The following is a 15,260-nucleotide window of genomic DNA, read 5'->3' as shown; positions in this document are numbered from 1 at the left end:
GTTTTAAAGGCAAGAATATATTCCCATCCCAGTTGTGTTTGATGTCAATATTGTGTTTGCTTTTTTTTTTTTTTAGTTCTCTCTACTGTTTTTGTACTTTGTGAAGCCAGTCAATAATTTTCATGCACAATAAAGACAATTAACATGACTCTGTCAGCTTGGCCAGTTTGGTCTGACACATAACCTATTTTTGTGCAAATATGTATTTACTGAAATGTTGGCTTTTATTCTGGAAGGTTGCCTGAGTTTTTTCCCAGACTTACCAAATTGCTTATTGATTTTATAATTACTGAGGGTCTGTGATTGCTTTGGTTTTCTTGTCTTGTGTTCTGTAATGCCTTGTTGGTGTCACTTGTGCTCTTTTCTGCTAGGCCATAGAGTTCAGCATGTGGCTCAAGAATTGGGATTTTCAAGAGTTTTAGAAGAAGCAAGCATGAAATTACTTTTTTTAGCTTGTAACGCTTTCATAACTCTTGCAGGGACTCAAGGCTGCTGGGATTTCTAGACTGTAGGATAGAATACTGAGTATTCACGTAATACTTTCTCTCTACATAAGAACTGCAATTTCTGCTCCATTCTGGCCCCCATTGTGAGAGTGTGGGAGGAGACTACAGGGAATGACCCTCCTTTTTATGTCAGCTCTGCCTCACTTCTACCACTGAAATTACAATTCACTGTCTTCAATTGTCTTGCCATCTCTTCCCTAGGGGAAAAGGCAAACTGCTCTCTAAAGTCCATACTTTATATTTAAAATTTCAGTGAGTAGACTATTCATGGGAACTTTTTCACTCTACTGAAAATTCAAGATGACTGTAAAAGGAAAGCAAAATCTAAACCTTGAAATAAAATGAGAAACCTATTACCATGAGAGTGCATAGCATAAACATATGCATCTGATGTAGGTCTTTCACAAACAACTTACTGTCTTGTCGAAGGGAGATGAATGAAATCCCACAAAGAGTCTGAACTCCTCATACATTTTCATAGTTGCAGCTGTAGCTTTCAAGGGTTCCATTTCAAAAGGGAAATAAGTCAGAACTGCTTACATACAAAAATATACAACAATCCTACAACCCAGGAGGAACTCTGATTTTGAGCAATACAATTGTATTGCAAATCCAATATCATAAAATTCTTTTCATTGACTAAATTCTAATGGAAATAGCTCAATTTATCAGGAAAGAAACAATTTTTCTAGCCCAAATAAAACGTTATGCTGCTTGAAAAATATTAGGAGGGTTTGAGGTGAAAGATGAACATTTGCTTTCACATGGAAGAGGCCATAAGTGGTGGGGAATAGTGGTTGTTAAGTTGTGATACTGGAACTAGACATGGAGTAAATTAATATATCTCCATTGATTTCAGCAAATCTGGGAAACTTTAATAAACTTATGTTAATACAGTTTAGGTGTCTTTTAGATGCCTATATTATAAAAGGAGGTTTCTATTAAATTTATAAACCATCAAACCATTTTTTTTTAATGCTCATTTTGGTAGCTGATGGACTCAAGGATAGTAATTGTAGTTAAACTTTGCCTCCCGAATATCAAAACTCGTGCTTTGAAAAAGAAGTGATGACTTATGAAAAATACTAATATGCATCCTAGAAACTGAAATATATCAGGAGAGACAAGTTCACAGGCTATTATGTAACTGCAGCTTTTTCAGAACTTTTCCAAGTCCAATAAAAAACAACGTATTTCTGTTCTTAGATGAAACTGAAAATGATTCTGATTTTTGAGCACTTAAACATGAAAACCTGAACAAAACGATATCCCAACATATTGCATTGAAATCAGACAAAAAAAGATAAATAAAATGCTTTAATGATCTCCATTATAAACATTTATGAAAAATGTTAGCACAGTACTGACAAAAAAGATAATAAATGCAAAGCATCCTAAAATGTCCTTTAACAGTTCCAGACACCTTCTTTCACTAAGTTTTGAGGATACAAGTAATTTCAGTCATTTACTTTTATGGCTGAGTAATTTCACAGTGAAACCATTTCAATCTACCTTGAAGTTACGAAAAGTATACTCAGCAACTGTCCAATTGCATAGTGTTGACACACTGCAGGCACTTGGTATATTTGCTGACTTTTTATTTTGCAAATGTAATATGTGTGGATGCATAAACTTCTTTAAGAAGCAAAGGTTCTGCTTACAAGTTCTTACTATTTCTGGAACCTCAGAAAAAATGAAGAGTTTTCATAATGTTTTCATAATTTTCCGTATATCAGCTAATTACATGTAATACAAAACCAGGTTACTTGGTGCTTTATTCTGAGTTTCTGTTCAAATGGAGCAGTGTTTTATGCTTCAACATAAGCAATCCTTGATTTATCTTCATACAGTAGCTTCTATTACTAAAATCAGTTGCAATAAATTGTGGTTTGCAAAAAGCCGTAATTGTTGCAAAACAAACTTCAGTCAACTGTATAGATGAGTCACTTATAGCAAGAGAAGTGGATTTTTATTCATAGAATCATAGAATAGTTAGGGTTGGAAAGGAACTTAAGATCCTCTAGTTCCAACCCCCCTGCCATGGGCAGGGACACCTCACATTAAACCATGTCACTCAAGGCTCTGTCCAACCTGGCCTTGAACACCACCAGGGATGGAGCATTCACAACTTCCCTGGGCAACCTATTCCAGTGCCTCACCACCCTAACCGGAAAGAAATTCTTCCTTATATTCAATCTAAACTTCCCCTGTTTAAGTTTTAACCTGCTACCCCTTGTCCTATCGCTACAGTCCCTAATGAAGAGTCCCTCCCCAGCATCCCTATAGGCCCTCTTCAGATACTGGAAGGCTGCTATGAGGTCTCCACGCAGCCTTCTCTTCTCCAGGCTGAACAGCCCCAAATTTCTGAGCCTATCTTCATACAGGAGGTGCTCCAGTCCCCTGATCATCCTTGTGGCCCTCCTCTGGACTTGTTCCAACAGTTCCATGTCCTTTTTATGTTGAGGACACCAGAATTGCACACAATGAATACTCCAAGTGAGGAGTAGGTAGGTGGGGTATTTAGAACTTTAGGCAATGTCTTGTAGGAGTTATTGCTTATTAGGGTATTTATTAGAATGGATACTGCTTATTGTTTAACATAAGACCTATTTTCCTTTCTCTTTCTTGACATTATCATCTGAAATCAGATTATTGACTAGTTTTTATTCTTGCAAGCTGGTATATATCTTCTCATAGTGGTCTCCAAACTTCTCAACAAAGTGACTTCACTCTTGGAATTTAATTGAAATATGTTTCTTTATGAGATAGCCTTTTGCAATTTTGTGCAGTGTTAGCAGAGTTAGGATTTTATAACTGCTCGAACTGGACTGACTATATGAAAAGCAATTTCAGGCCATTAGAAAAGATAATGACCTCAGTAAAGGGACTAAGAGCAAGCTAAGCCTTTGCGTTTTGCAGCTTTAAAAATGCAAGATCGTCCACTTGTGGTTGTTTTGAATAGGATATAATTTCTGATTTTACAAGTAGCGGTGTTTGAATTGCAAGGATATTCATCTAATGTGCTTCAGCTGTTATCCTTTAACTAGTTTATCATGGCCGTGTGTACATCACAAGTATATTAGGGATCATGAAATAATTGAAGTAAGTCAGAGAAAAGGTCCAAAAGTGAATTAAATAAAAATTGTGTGATTCGGAGGGTCATCTCTAATTTCTACATATTTAAAAAACAAAAAATTTGCCATGTTTCACATTTTTAAACATTCCTTTGAAGCTGTAAAACTTTACATTTTTGTCACTTGTGTTCTTTCTTTCTCATTTAAGGGTGTTTTTCCAGCTAAAGATGGTATTGCACCACTGGAGAACATCCATTTCTGAAGACTTTTATCAGGATGACACTGAAACTCTGAGGCAGTTGTGTAATTGTCACAGAGTGTACATGGCATTTTGTGGAGACTCAGCATTTCCTCCTATATGAAAAGAAAAGCTTCCAGGAGGAAGATATTCTTTAGGTATTCTGTGCTCTTATGAGCCTGAGATGGTAACCACATTACAATAATCTCATTAAATATAGAATAAGACTAAACAGCAGACACAGTTTCCTATTAGCATATTATTCTCTTTTCTTCCAAAGACAGCTGGTAACCTTTCATTTTCCGACATCTACTACAGGGGCAAACTGTAGAGATTTGCTCTCTAATTGACACTGAATCCCGAGTTCCATGTATTCTGTGTATTCTTTCAATAGGTAAGGATCAGAAGGTAAGATATTTTCCTGATACCACAAGCTGCTTTATGAAAGTGACTGCTAGTAGGGGTTCCGATTTTAATCTGTACTGGAGGCAGTCACATCGTAGATGCAAATTGCAATAATTTCCACACTATTTTTTTTCATTCTTATATCCATAACTGTTTCTCTCAACCTGAAAATCACTCTTTGTGTCTCTTATGACATATCTATTTTGTGATAGATGTTCTTTTTTAAGAATTTTACTTGACTGGAATTGCAAAGTAAATTTCTAGTTTATGCAAGACTTGCCCCAGCTGAAACGTGTAACATACTGTAAAATTACTTAAATGTGCCTGGGCACACGTATGCATGTATTCAAAAGTACTAGTTTCCCAGGCTATAGAGTATTTCAGTGACAATCTTATACAAACTTTTTTTCAAACTAACAAACAATATGGTTTTTATGAATCCTGTATATTTTTTCTTTCTCTTTACCTTTTAGTTTTTTTTTAATATTATGTATTATTGATGTTATTGAATTCTTGGAATAGAAGCATTATTTTGTTATATCTTTATACAGTGCTTAGCACAACAGGCTGTTTTTCTAAGGTTCCTAGATGCAATTGTAAAGTAAATAATACTTTCTATTGTCTTCTGTCTCTTTGAAATACAAGAAAATTTACACACACGATTTTATATTATTTGTTGTTGGGTTTGATTTGTTGTTTGGTTGGTTTTGTTTAGGTTTGGGTTTTTTTTCAGTAAAAGGTTCAATACCACTGCAAGGTTATAGTAAATTCTGAATGCCTGGTAAACAGCCTACCTTTACAATGTTATTCTTAACAATAAAAATTATCAAGAGCTTTTATGTCAGGTATGTTTAAAGATCTTTGCTCAGAAGCAGTGATACAGAATGAGATGCAACAGCCTGTATGGGTTGCAAATGCAACTGTAAATAAATATTTTATATCATGCATAGACATAGCTATTTGATAAGTGAGTACCTGACATTAAAATTCATACATATTTATTGACATTAGTGTCTTCAGGGTTGTCATGTAGATTAAATATTCTGCCAGCATTTTGTTAATAACCTGATACTTAATCAGGTTTTCAACAAAATAATTAATAGGTAAGTTTTTAAGTTTATGGTTGCTCTTTTTGATTAATATAGTATTATATGATCAGGTATTCAAAATAAATGAGATTCAAGAGAGTTTTATTGACTGTCAACAGTTGTTTCATAGAATCATAGAATAGTTAGGGTTGGAAAGGACCTTAAGATCATCTAGTTCCAACCCCCCTGCCAGGGGCAGGGGCACCTTACACTAAACCATGTCACCCAAGGCTTTGTCCAACCTGGCCTTGAACACTGACAGGGATGGAGCATTCACAACCTCCCTGGGCAACCCATTCCAGGCCATTGACCACAACTCTTTGTGAGCAGCCATCCAGCCAGTTCTTTATCCACCGAGTGGTCCACCTATCAAATTGAGGTCTCTCCAATTTAGAGACAAGGATGTCGTGTGTCAAATGCTTTGCACAAATCCAGGTAGATGACTTCAACTGCTCTACCCCTGTCCATCAGTTCTGTAGCCCCATCATAGAAGGCCACCAAATTGGTCAGGCAGGATTTGCCCTTAGTGAAGCCATGCTGGCTGTCACTGAGCACCTTGTTGTTTTTCATGTGCCTTAGCATGCCTTCCAGGAGAATCTGCTCCAAGATTTTGCCAGGCACAGAGGTGAGACTGACTGGTCTGTAATTCCCCGGGTCATCCATTTTCCCCTTCTTGAAAATGGGGGTTATATTTCCCTTTTTCCAGCCATCGGAAACTTCACCTGACTGCCATGATTTTTCAAATATGATGGCCAGTGGCTTCACAACTTCATTTGCCAGCTCCTTCAGGACCCGCGGATGGATTTCATCAGGACCCATGGACTTGTGCACGTTCAGACTTTTAAGATGGCCTCGAACCAGTTCCTCTCCTACAGTGGGCGCAAGGTCTTCATTCTCACAGTCCCTCTATCTGCCTTCCAAGACTTGGGTGGTGCGGTCAGAGCCTTTGCCAGTGAAGACTGAGGCAAAGAAGACATTCAGAACCTCAGCTTTCTCCAAATCCTGTGTAGCCAGTTCTCCCGAGAGCTTCCTGAGGGGGCCTATGTTGACCCTAGTCTGATTTTTATTTGCTACGTACCTATAGAATCCCTTCCTGTTATCATTAATATCCCTAGCTCAGTTTAATGCTAACTGGGCCTTAGCTTTCCTAACCTGGTCCCTAGCTTCCCTGACAACATCCCTGTACTCTTCCCAGTCCGCCTGTCCTTGCTTCCACTTTTCATAAGCCTCTTTTTTCATTTTCCAAAAGTGAAAACTACAGCCTCAACAGTTTATGCAGAACTTAAAACCTATATTTCTCTGAGTAAAATTTTCTTATTTCTTTAAAGAAAAATATATACTATTTTCTATATGACCATTGATTTATTATAATCAGACACATATGCAAATCTTTGCAGAAAATGCATTAACATATAAATATGGATTTGCTTCACTTACAATTTTGTGTTTAATTTCTAAGGATATTTTATCAAACATAGCCATTAGTACTTTTTGTGAAAACAGCAAATTGCAACCAGTGCTTCCAGAAAACAAATTTCAAGTGGTTAATATGCACTTAAGAGATAAAAAAAGAAACATAGTTCATGGGGCTGGATGCATAACACACATTTGTCAGCCAATCGTAAAGATCAAATTTTGATGCATAATATCACTCAATAGTTTGTTTGCCCAGCTTTTGAGTTGCATAGGAATATACAGAGTTTTGACCAGGATGTCTTAAGACACATTTCCCAGAAAAAATTTCCTCCAGCCAGCTTTCTCTGAAGAAGTGTTTCTCAAAAGAGTTATTTTCTCTGAATCAGTAGTAAGCTGAATGTCATCACAGGATTTCCCTCCTCCCTGCTGCTACAATCCTGTAACAACCCCCTGTTGATAAATCCAGTCTAATACTGCCTCAGGGTCTTGTGGTGCAGCTACTACTACTTGCTTAACTAATACTAGCAGAAAGATGGATTGTGAATGTGTTGCAAATGGATTTAACCTTTAAGAAAATAAATCCCCCAGGTTTTACTTGGCAAGGGTCTTGCTCCAGATCTCCTATTATTTGGTCCAAAAGTTAGTGCCAGAAACCAGCTGCACATGTGAGGTACAAATCCAATGGTTTCTTGAACTTACATCCTGTGTTGCATCCAATAGATGCTCAAACCTTTCGGCTTGGAAACCTTGAACCTTTCTAGGAGTAAGAAATAGCATAGCATTATCTGGGGGGAGAGCTAGCATGTTCTTCCTGAGTTCTCTGCAATACAGTCCTGATGGAGAGGCTTTTTAAACTTTGCATGATGATTTTCATATAAATTTCTAGCATATGCTCATATGTTGGCATTTTTTAGTTGACACAGATGTTAACCTTTGCTTCATATATGTCCATTGTTTCTATTGAGAGGTAGAAATAACCACTCATTATAACTTCGCAGTCTCTCTTTCAGGGTTTTTTCCTCCAAGAAAAATATATATGTGATCCAGGCAGATTGTGCTGCCTTCTGCCAAACACCTGCTGTCAGCTCAACAGTACAGGCAGCAGCACAACAGTGAGCTTATAGTGGCCATCTTACCACAGCAACCATGTCTTGGCACTAGAGTCAAATGCTCACTGGTTACCACTGTGAAATACCCCCATGTCCCTCTGTGAATTATCACGCTAGAGATCCTTGAAGGGGTTGTGGTACCTGCACAGGAGATTGCAGCATCATGTGAAGGCTGTAACTCTGTCCCAAGAGCAGTATGGCAGCTGGCAGCAACACAGGACCAACAGGCATGTTGCTGCCAGATTTGTGCCACACATCTGCTATACAGTAACAAAAAACTTCTCCTTTGTCTCTTTGCTTTTGACATGTTTCTGCCTTCCCTGTTCCCATACGCAAAACTCCCTCTTTTCACTTTGGGTAGGTTCTTATATTTATACAACTGTAAAGTATATGACTATATCTGAACTCTTCATTCAGTTTTTTTTTTGTAGCTGGGGAGAAAAGCAGACATTTCTAGAGAAAAAGCTTGTTTTACCCGAAGGTTGGGGCCAAAAATGAGTGAGATGAACCATGCTTACATGGGCTTTTATCTCCATTGATTTTAAGCACATTTGGACTGCGTGCCCTAGGCAAAGGCGTCTCCATTGTAGATAAATCTAAATTTCCACAAAATCAACTCCACTATGTAACCTAATTGCCTTACTTTACTAGTAAACATGGGTATCTCTTAATGTTCTGTTCTTTGCACTTTCCAGCCCCCATAAACACTACCCAAACAGGAAGAATATGTTCACATTCTAGTTTTATGAAGCATTGCTTTCATAAAAGTCTTTAAAAGTCATCTTTAAAAACAAGGTATGTGGTACTGAAAATAAAGACACAGCCCCTTCTCACCCTGCATATAGATCTTCTATTTATTATTATTTGTTAGCTGCAGGAACAATAAATGTCAAAAGCAGAAAAATGATAGCTTTGATAAAATATTTGAACTTAAGAGTAAGACCAAATTTCAGTTTGATTTTAATAAAGATTAGGTATCTGGTAACTGATGTCTTTTGTTTGCACATAAAGTATTGTGTTGAAGAAGAAATACTCATTTTACTCAGTAATTCACTTGGTCAGTAATTCATAGCAAGACTTGGATCATTAAATACTTACATGCTTTATTTATTATACATTGTGTTATCTTCTCTTAATGCCTTTTTATATTTCTGCCTATTTGTAAGTGTTCTCAGTTGTATAGTGTTTGCACATATTTTTTACTTTTCAAAATGGGAATGTCAGTGCAAATTAGTATGGTTTTCATAATCTGAAAGGAAACTTCAATTTTTAAAAAATTATAAATAAGAGCCTGTAAATGAGACTTAATTGTTTAGTGGTACCACCTGGCATGATGATCTGTCACAGTAGTGTTAATGAGGAATTTTTAGGCTTTGGTGGTGGAAAAAGTGTTAAAGCCAGAAGTCAGTAGATGAATCAGCTACCAAAATATCTGTTTGACAGCCTTTCAAAACATAAGAAGTTGTTACTTCTCTAAAGAAAAAGAATCCATGACACTTTCCTGATCTTTCCTTCCCACTATTTTGTTTTGCATGTATATTCAGTGACTGAATTCCTGTTCATTATTTAAATGGGGAGCATTAGAGAAGCCTCCAGGTTGAGTAAACAGAAAACAGTCATTGTAGTTTTTTGGGGATATAATTATTTAGTCTTCTGTGAAAACAACAGTACTGAAAAACATTTACCTGTTTGTATATTCTACACAAGCAGAACACTCAGGGCTAGATTTGTTTTTCAAAGAATGTAAGTATCATAGAAAGCTAGTTTGAATTGTGGTATTTTCAAGTCTCAGAGCATGGATATTCTTGAAAAATGTCAACTCCATTTCAAAACAGATTTCAGATTCTTAGGTTTACATTTTTAAGAAATAAGTGATACCTTTATAGGGAAATTAGGTACCAAGAAATTATCAAAAATTTTAATTAGCTTCCTCTTTTCTCTATAGAGTACCTAAGCTTTACAGGCCAGGATAAAAAATGTCACCTAATGGCTCATATAGCTTGACAGATAGCCAACTGTTCTTACTCATAACATTCGAGTAAAGATTTGAGTTCTTGTTTCTGGCATTTTGTGTTTGCACAAAATTCATTGGCATTGCAGAAGAAGTGTCCATTTTACTCAAATTCACTTTACTGTTATGTCCTGGGTTCAGCAGTAGCAGTCATTTTTTCTCCTTCTTGGTAGCTGGTGCAGTGCAGTGTTTTGACTTTCAGCTCGGGAACAGAGCTGATAAAAGGATGTTTTGGTTTGGCCAAGGACTTTGTGAGCCTCATGCTCTGCCAGGGAGGAGGGGAAGCCAGGAGGAAGCAGAGACAGGACACCTGACCCAAACTGACCAAAGAGCTATTCCATACCACAGCACGTCATGCCCAGGATGTAACTGGGAGTTAGCCGGAAGGGCTGGGAGACTGCAGGGTTGGGGGAGGTATGAGTCGGAGCTTGGTCGGGCTTGGGGGGGCCGAGTTATCGGTCAGCGGGTGGTGAGGTGTTGTATTCTGTTCCCTTGTTATTTCCTTTATCATTATTATCATTGGTGGTAGCAGTAGTGATTTGTGTTATACCTTAGTTACTAAACTGTTCTTATCTCAACCCGTGGGAGTTGCATTCTTTTGATTCTCCTCTCCGTCCCTCCGAGAGCAGGGGGAGGGCAAGAAAGGGGGGGAAGTGAGCGAACGAATTACCTGACTGGGTTTAAACCACGACATGTTACAACTGTATAATGAGTAAAACCAGCTATTTCCAAGGTGTTCCAAGTACACCTCTGTCATGATTTAAGACATTCCAAAGCAGTGGAGTGTGTTTTGGAGGTAAGAAATACGCTGAAATAGATATCTTGTGTCAGAAGCTGGAATCTACCCCTCACCTAACATCTATAACACCTGGTTCTTCAGGTTTTTGACAATCCTAGTTCTGAGATTTAATCTGTCTTCAAAATCATCCTCGGTAACTGTATTTGAGTCCCACTGAATACGAAATTTATGTTTCAGTGAGATCCACCTTGTAAAACTCTGAACAAAATGACACAAATTGGAAAAAATATATTAATCATGCAGAGAGGTTAACTTATTTGTGAGATTAGTTTAATGACCTACTGTCCTCCAAAGGTACCTTACTACCTTTTCATCTGATATTATATAGTGACCAAATAAATCTATTACAATAAAGAATGTTGCTTCTAACTATTTTTTCTTCTTAGAAGTTGACTCCATCAAAGCAAATTTAGCTTTTTAAAATATAATTGTCTAAGCACATCTAAATCCTACCTTTTGGTGAAAAGACAGAATAAAATTATTAAAAGTTGATTTTTTTCCCTTGGAATGCTTTTGCTTTATTTTTCACTATACGCATTTTGTCACGTTGAAACTGTACCTCTGCTATGCAATACTATCTTACTTTACAATTGCACTACTTGGACTGCAAAGCTTTTAATAAAAACCTTGCAGTTTTAGCAGAGGTTGAGCTTATCAGAATCAAGTGATCCAAGTGGTCAAGACCAAGTGATCCATTAGGATTTTTCAGCTATCCAATATAAAGATAGTCATAAAATCACTAAAGGTAAATACATCTTAATTTTCTGATTATGTGATCATAGGTACAACAAAAACTTAGTATGAAAGAAAGGGCAGTAAAATACATGAAAACCTTACTAATTTATACTGACAGAGTCATCACATTATCAGGTGCATATGCAAACAACAAATAAGCAAGCTAAAGACTCACAGAAATTATGAGTGTTAACCCAAGTTCTTAAAAAGTTCAAGTTCAAGTACCTTTATAATGTGAGACCTCATAACTACATTCCCTGTGAAGTGGAGATAATTTAGATTTTAGATACTTTTCTGCTTATTAATAATGCAGAATGTCTTATCCATGGAAAAAGATTAAGTGTATAAATCATATCAGCTTATTCCTTTCTGTCTCTCAGGCTCTCTGATAGCACTGGATGGAAACACTTTATTTTTTTTTTTTTTAAACTTGGTTGTTCTACTTTCTGACTCATTTTTTTCCTTTATTTTTTTTCTTCTATTCTAAGAAACTTAGGCCAAATGTCTAGTTTCACACAGCCTCCTGCTGAGAAAGATCTGAACATTCTTGTTTATTTTTTGTTTGTCATTTATTCTGAACATCTTGTGTTTATTTTTTGCTGGCAGTTTCACTCTTTCAGGAGACTGCAGATGTGATAAAAGGGCATCGATTTACATGTATAAGAGGCTGTCAGTAAAAATTCCAGTGATTTTTTCCCCCTATTTCCAAGGATAATGAAATTTTAAGTATGTGTCAGTATTCCATCAGAATTCAGTTCCATAGCCCCCTGACATGATGATGAATATATCATAAGTTTGTATTGCAGCAATCTCCCTTCTTAATATTCTCTGTCTTCTAGCAGGAGAATTAAAGTTGCCACATTGCTTCTGAGAAGATTATTGAAGTTCATAGCATTTGCCTAAAGCACAAGAGCATCCATCATTCTAAGAAGAATATAAGGGTTAGTTTTCAGTCCATCTATAGCAAGAAACAATTTTTCCATCTGTTGTTGTATGGTTATCCAGGAATTGAGCAACCAAAGTAGGATTGAAAAGCTATGGAAATAACTGTCAAGTGATCTCTATCCTAACTGGACAGTGAATTAAAAATAGAATAAGTCATACTTACTACAGTACATTATTAGAATTTTGCTTGAAATTCTTTTCAGTGGTGAAATAGTTAAACCAAAGGTTTTTCTTGACAGTATTTCTGTTTGTCAATTACTAGTATGAACTAAGTTCTGCCTTCTCATTTTTGTAGTTTATGGAATGGTTGCTGCAGATATGAATATAAAATAGCAAAATATTAGTATGCATTCACAGTTATTACCTCACATAATGATTTTTAATGCTACAAAACTTCCCATTCATCACATGTATTAGGAGCTCATGTAGAATAAAAGAATATTATGAAAATTACTGTGTTTGTTGAGGGCTCATTTTTCAAATGTACTATTTAGCTTACAAAAAGAATTGTCAGAAACACTTTAAATGAATGTTACATACCTAAATAATGAATAGAAGATTATCATAAATTCCTCCTATTCCTTATGAATTATTGACCTTTATTTATTTTGAAATATTTAAAATACAGGTATTCAGAAATCTAGGTGTATTCAAAGGTCATTTTGTTAGCAAAATTTATGCATGGGCTACCTTGCACCGTTTCCTACATCATCCTGAACAGAAACATTTCTGATTTCACTCTTATTCCCAGATTAATTCCCTTTTTCCATTTCCTACATTTTAATTTCCTTTCATTGGTATTTCATTCAGTGAAAGAGAAATTTGAATGGTAGGACATTGAAATTGGAACCTAGGACAGCAATTTCAAAGTGAAAAAAAAGAAAACCATTAGCTTCATTTCTACACTAACGTTAAACTTCAAAGACGCTTAGCCCAGATGTTTCAGTTGGTGTGTAATAAACTAAGAGGGAAAATGCCAGACTTACTGAAGATAGCTTTCTCATAGAGCTATATAGAGCTTTTATACAATGTTTTAAAATATTATTTCTGCAGATTATTTATTTCCCATGATCATGTTGGTGACTGCAAGTTTTCTGCATCGACTTCTGGAAAGGTAATCCTTGATGAAAGAAGCAGATCCTGTGGAGTCCATGAAAGATAAGACATACAGGCTACTCTACACACCAGGAAACTCTCCTGAGGTATTATCGGAATGGACAGATTGTGTATCAACAGGAATTGACCTAGTGGGCATTTCTTAGCCATGAACATGGTTTGTATGAGCTGCTTGGAAAAGGCTAAGACAACGCCATGGAAACAAACAGAAATTCAGCATTTCTTTCACTCCAAATCCTCCTTAAATTTTGGTCTTATCAGATAAAGAGGTCATACATCCAGCGTCCTGGTTCTGGCCTGGAACATATTGAGGCTGGGATTTATTTCTTCCTCCAGCAATAGCAACCACTCTTTGACCTTGGGCAGGTTGTTCTTTGGGCATGTGCCTTCATTTCCCCTTCTATTCTGTGTATGCTACACAACTTTAGAGACCATATATTATCTTAGAGATGTACCGTGTCTAACACAAGAGAAAAAATAATTAAATGTCTGTGGAATGATAAATTTCTTGCTTGTCTGGCCTAGAATTAATAAACAGGAAAAGATTTTAAAAATCAAAAAATCACAGCAGTTTTGATCCATTCAGGATATTGGACTGGGACAATATTTTAGACATTTGAGCAATACAAGCAAGCTTATGGCATTTTTGTCCAGTTAAAAGCCTTCTTTTCTACCCTCTTTTGTACATGCAAAAAATTGTACATGAACCCAAGGTATAAAAATAGCCAGTTTCTGTCTTTGATTGAAGGAGAAAGACACAAGCCAGATTTATTGGCTGTCTAGAGACCTTATGTTCAGTTTTCTCTTGTCATATTCACACCAATTAAATGTGAGAGTTTATATGTTGTCCTATCTGTAAAGATGACAGCCAGATCCTTGTCTGGCTCACTTAATTGTCTCTGTGGGATAAGTTCCCCCACCCTTGTATAGAAAGCAGTTTTTCATATAACTACTGTAAAACCTTGCTTGCTTGAATATTTTCAAGCCAAAACAAAAGTATTAAGCAATATGTAAGAGAAGATTGTGTTCCTTTCTCTCAAGTAAGCACAAGTTTTTAAAATGGTAGAAACACAATCTTAAGTTGAATGTGAAACAGCATATATAATACCCACTGTACCTATAAAGACATGTATCGCAAGTAAGTGTTAAGGCCAGGTGTTGTTGCTAGCATGTACAGTCAAGCTACTGCTGTTACCTGGAATGCACAATCAGAAACTGAAGGTCCAGTGAAGCCATAATACTCCAAAACAAAGTTTGAAAAACAGGAAAAATCTTCCAGGTGATGTAGCTTATCATCTCTTCTACATTTCTTTTTCCCCATCTCATTGCAAGACTTTATGCTTCTGCTTCACCTTCTTTAAATATCTCTTTTATTCAGTTTGAGAGTATTTGTCAACTACACCACAAAGCTCAGACAAGATAGACATGCAGTACTTTTCGTATCGCGAAGCCTACAGTGGCTTTTCCATCTTTTTTAAGAGGGTTTAGTCAATATTAGAAAGAGTAGATGAGGAATTTTAAACATGGATATTGTTAAGTAATTTGCCAGATATTTTTGGACCAGCAAAACTGATGAAGCTCAGAAACTGGAAATATTTAAGGCCAGGTTGAAGAGGGCTTTGAGCAACCTGGTCTAGTGGGAGGTGTCCCTGCCTGTGCAGGGGGCTTGGAACTAGATGACCTTTAAGATCCCTTCCAACCCAAACCATTCTGTGATTCTGTGAAAATGTTCTTTGTTGTAAAACTGGTTTCACAGGAATCAAGGGAATCTGAGAACTAGAATATTCTCTGAAATTTAGAGAGTAAATGAAAAAACAA

This window comes from Pezoporus flaviventris, unplaced genomic scaffold (assembly GCF_033815535.1).
Source record: "Pezoporus flaviventris isolate CSIRO_AGI_PZ_B2104156 unplaced genomic scaffold, CSIRO_AGI_Pfla_v1 ptg000007l, whole genome shotgun sequence".
NCBI classification, from domain to species: domain Eukaryota; kingdom Metazoa; phylum Chordata; class Aves; order Psittaciformes; family Psittacidae; genus Pezoporus; species Pezoporus flaviventris.
This window is presented reverse-complemented; position numbering follows the sequence as displayed.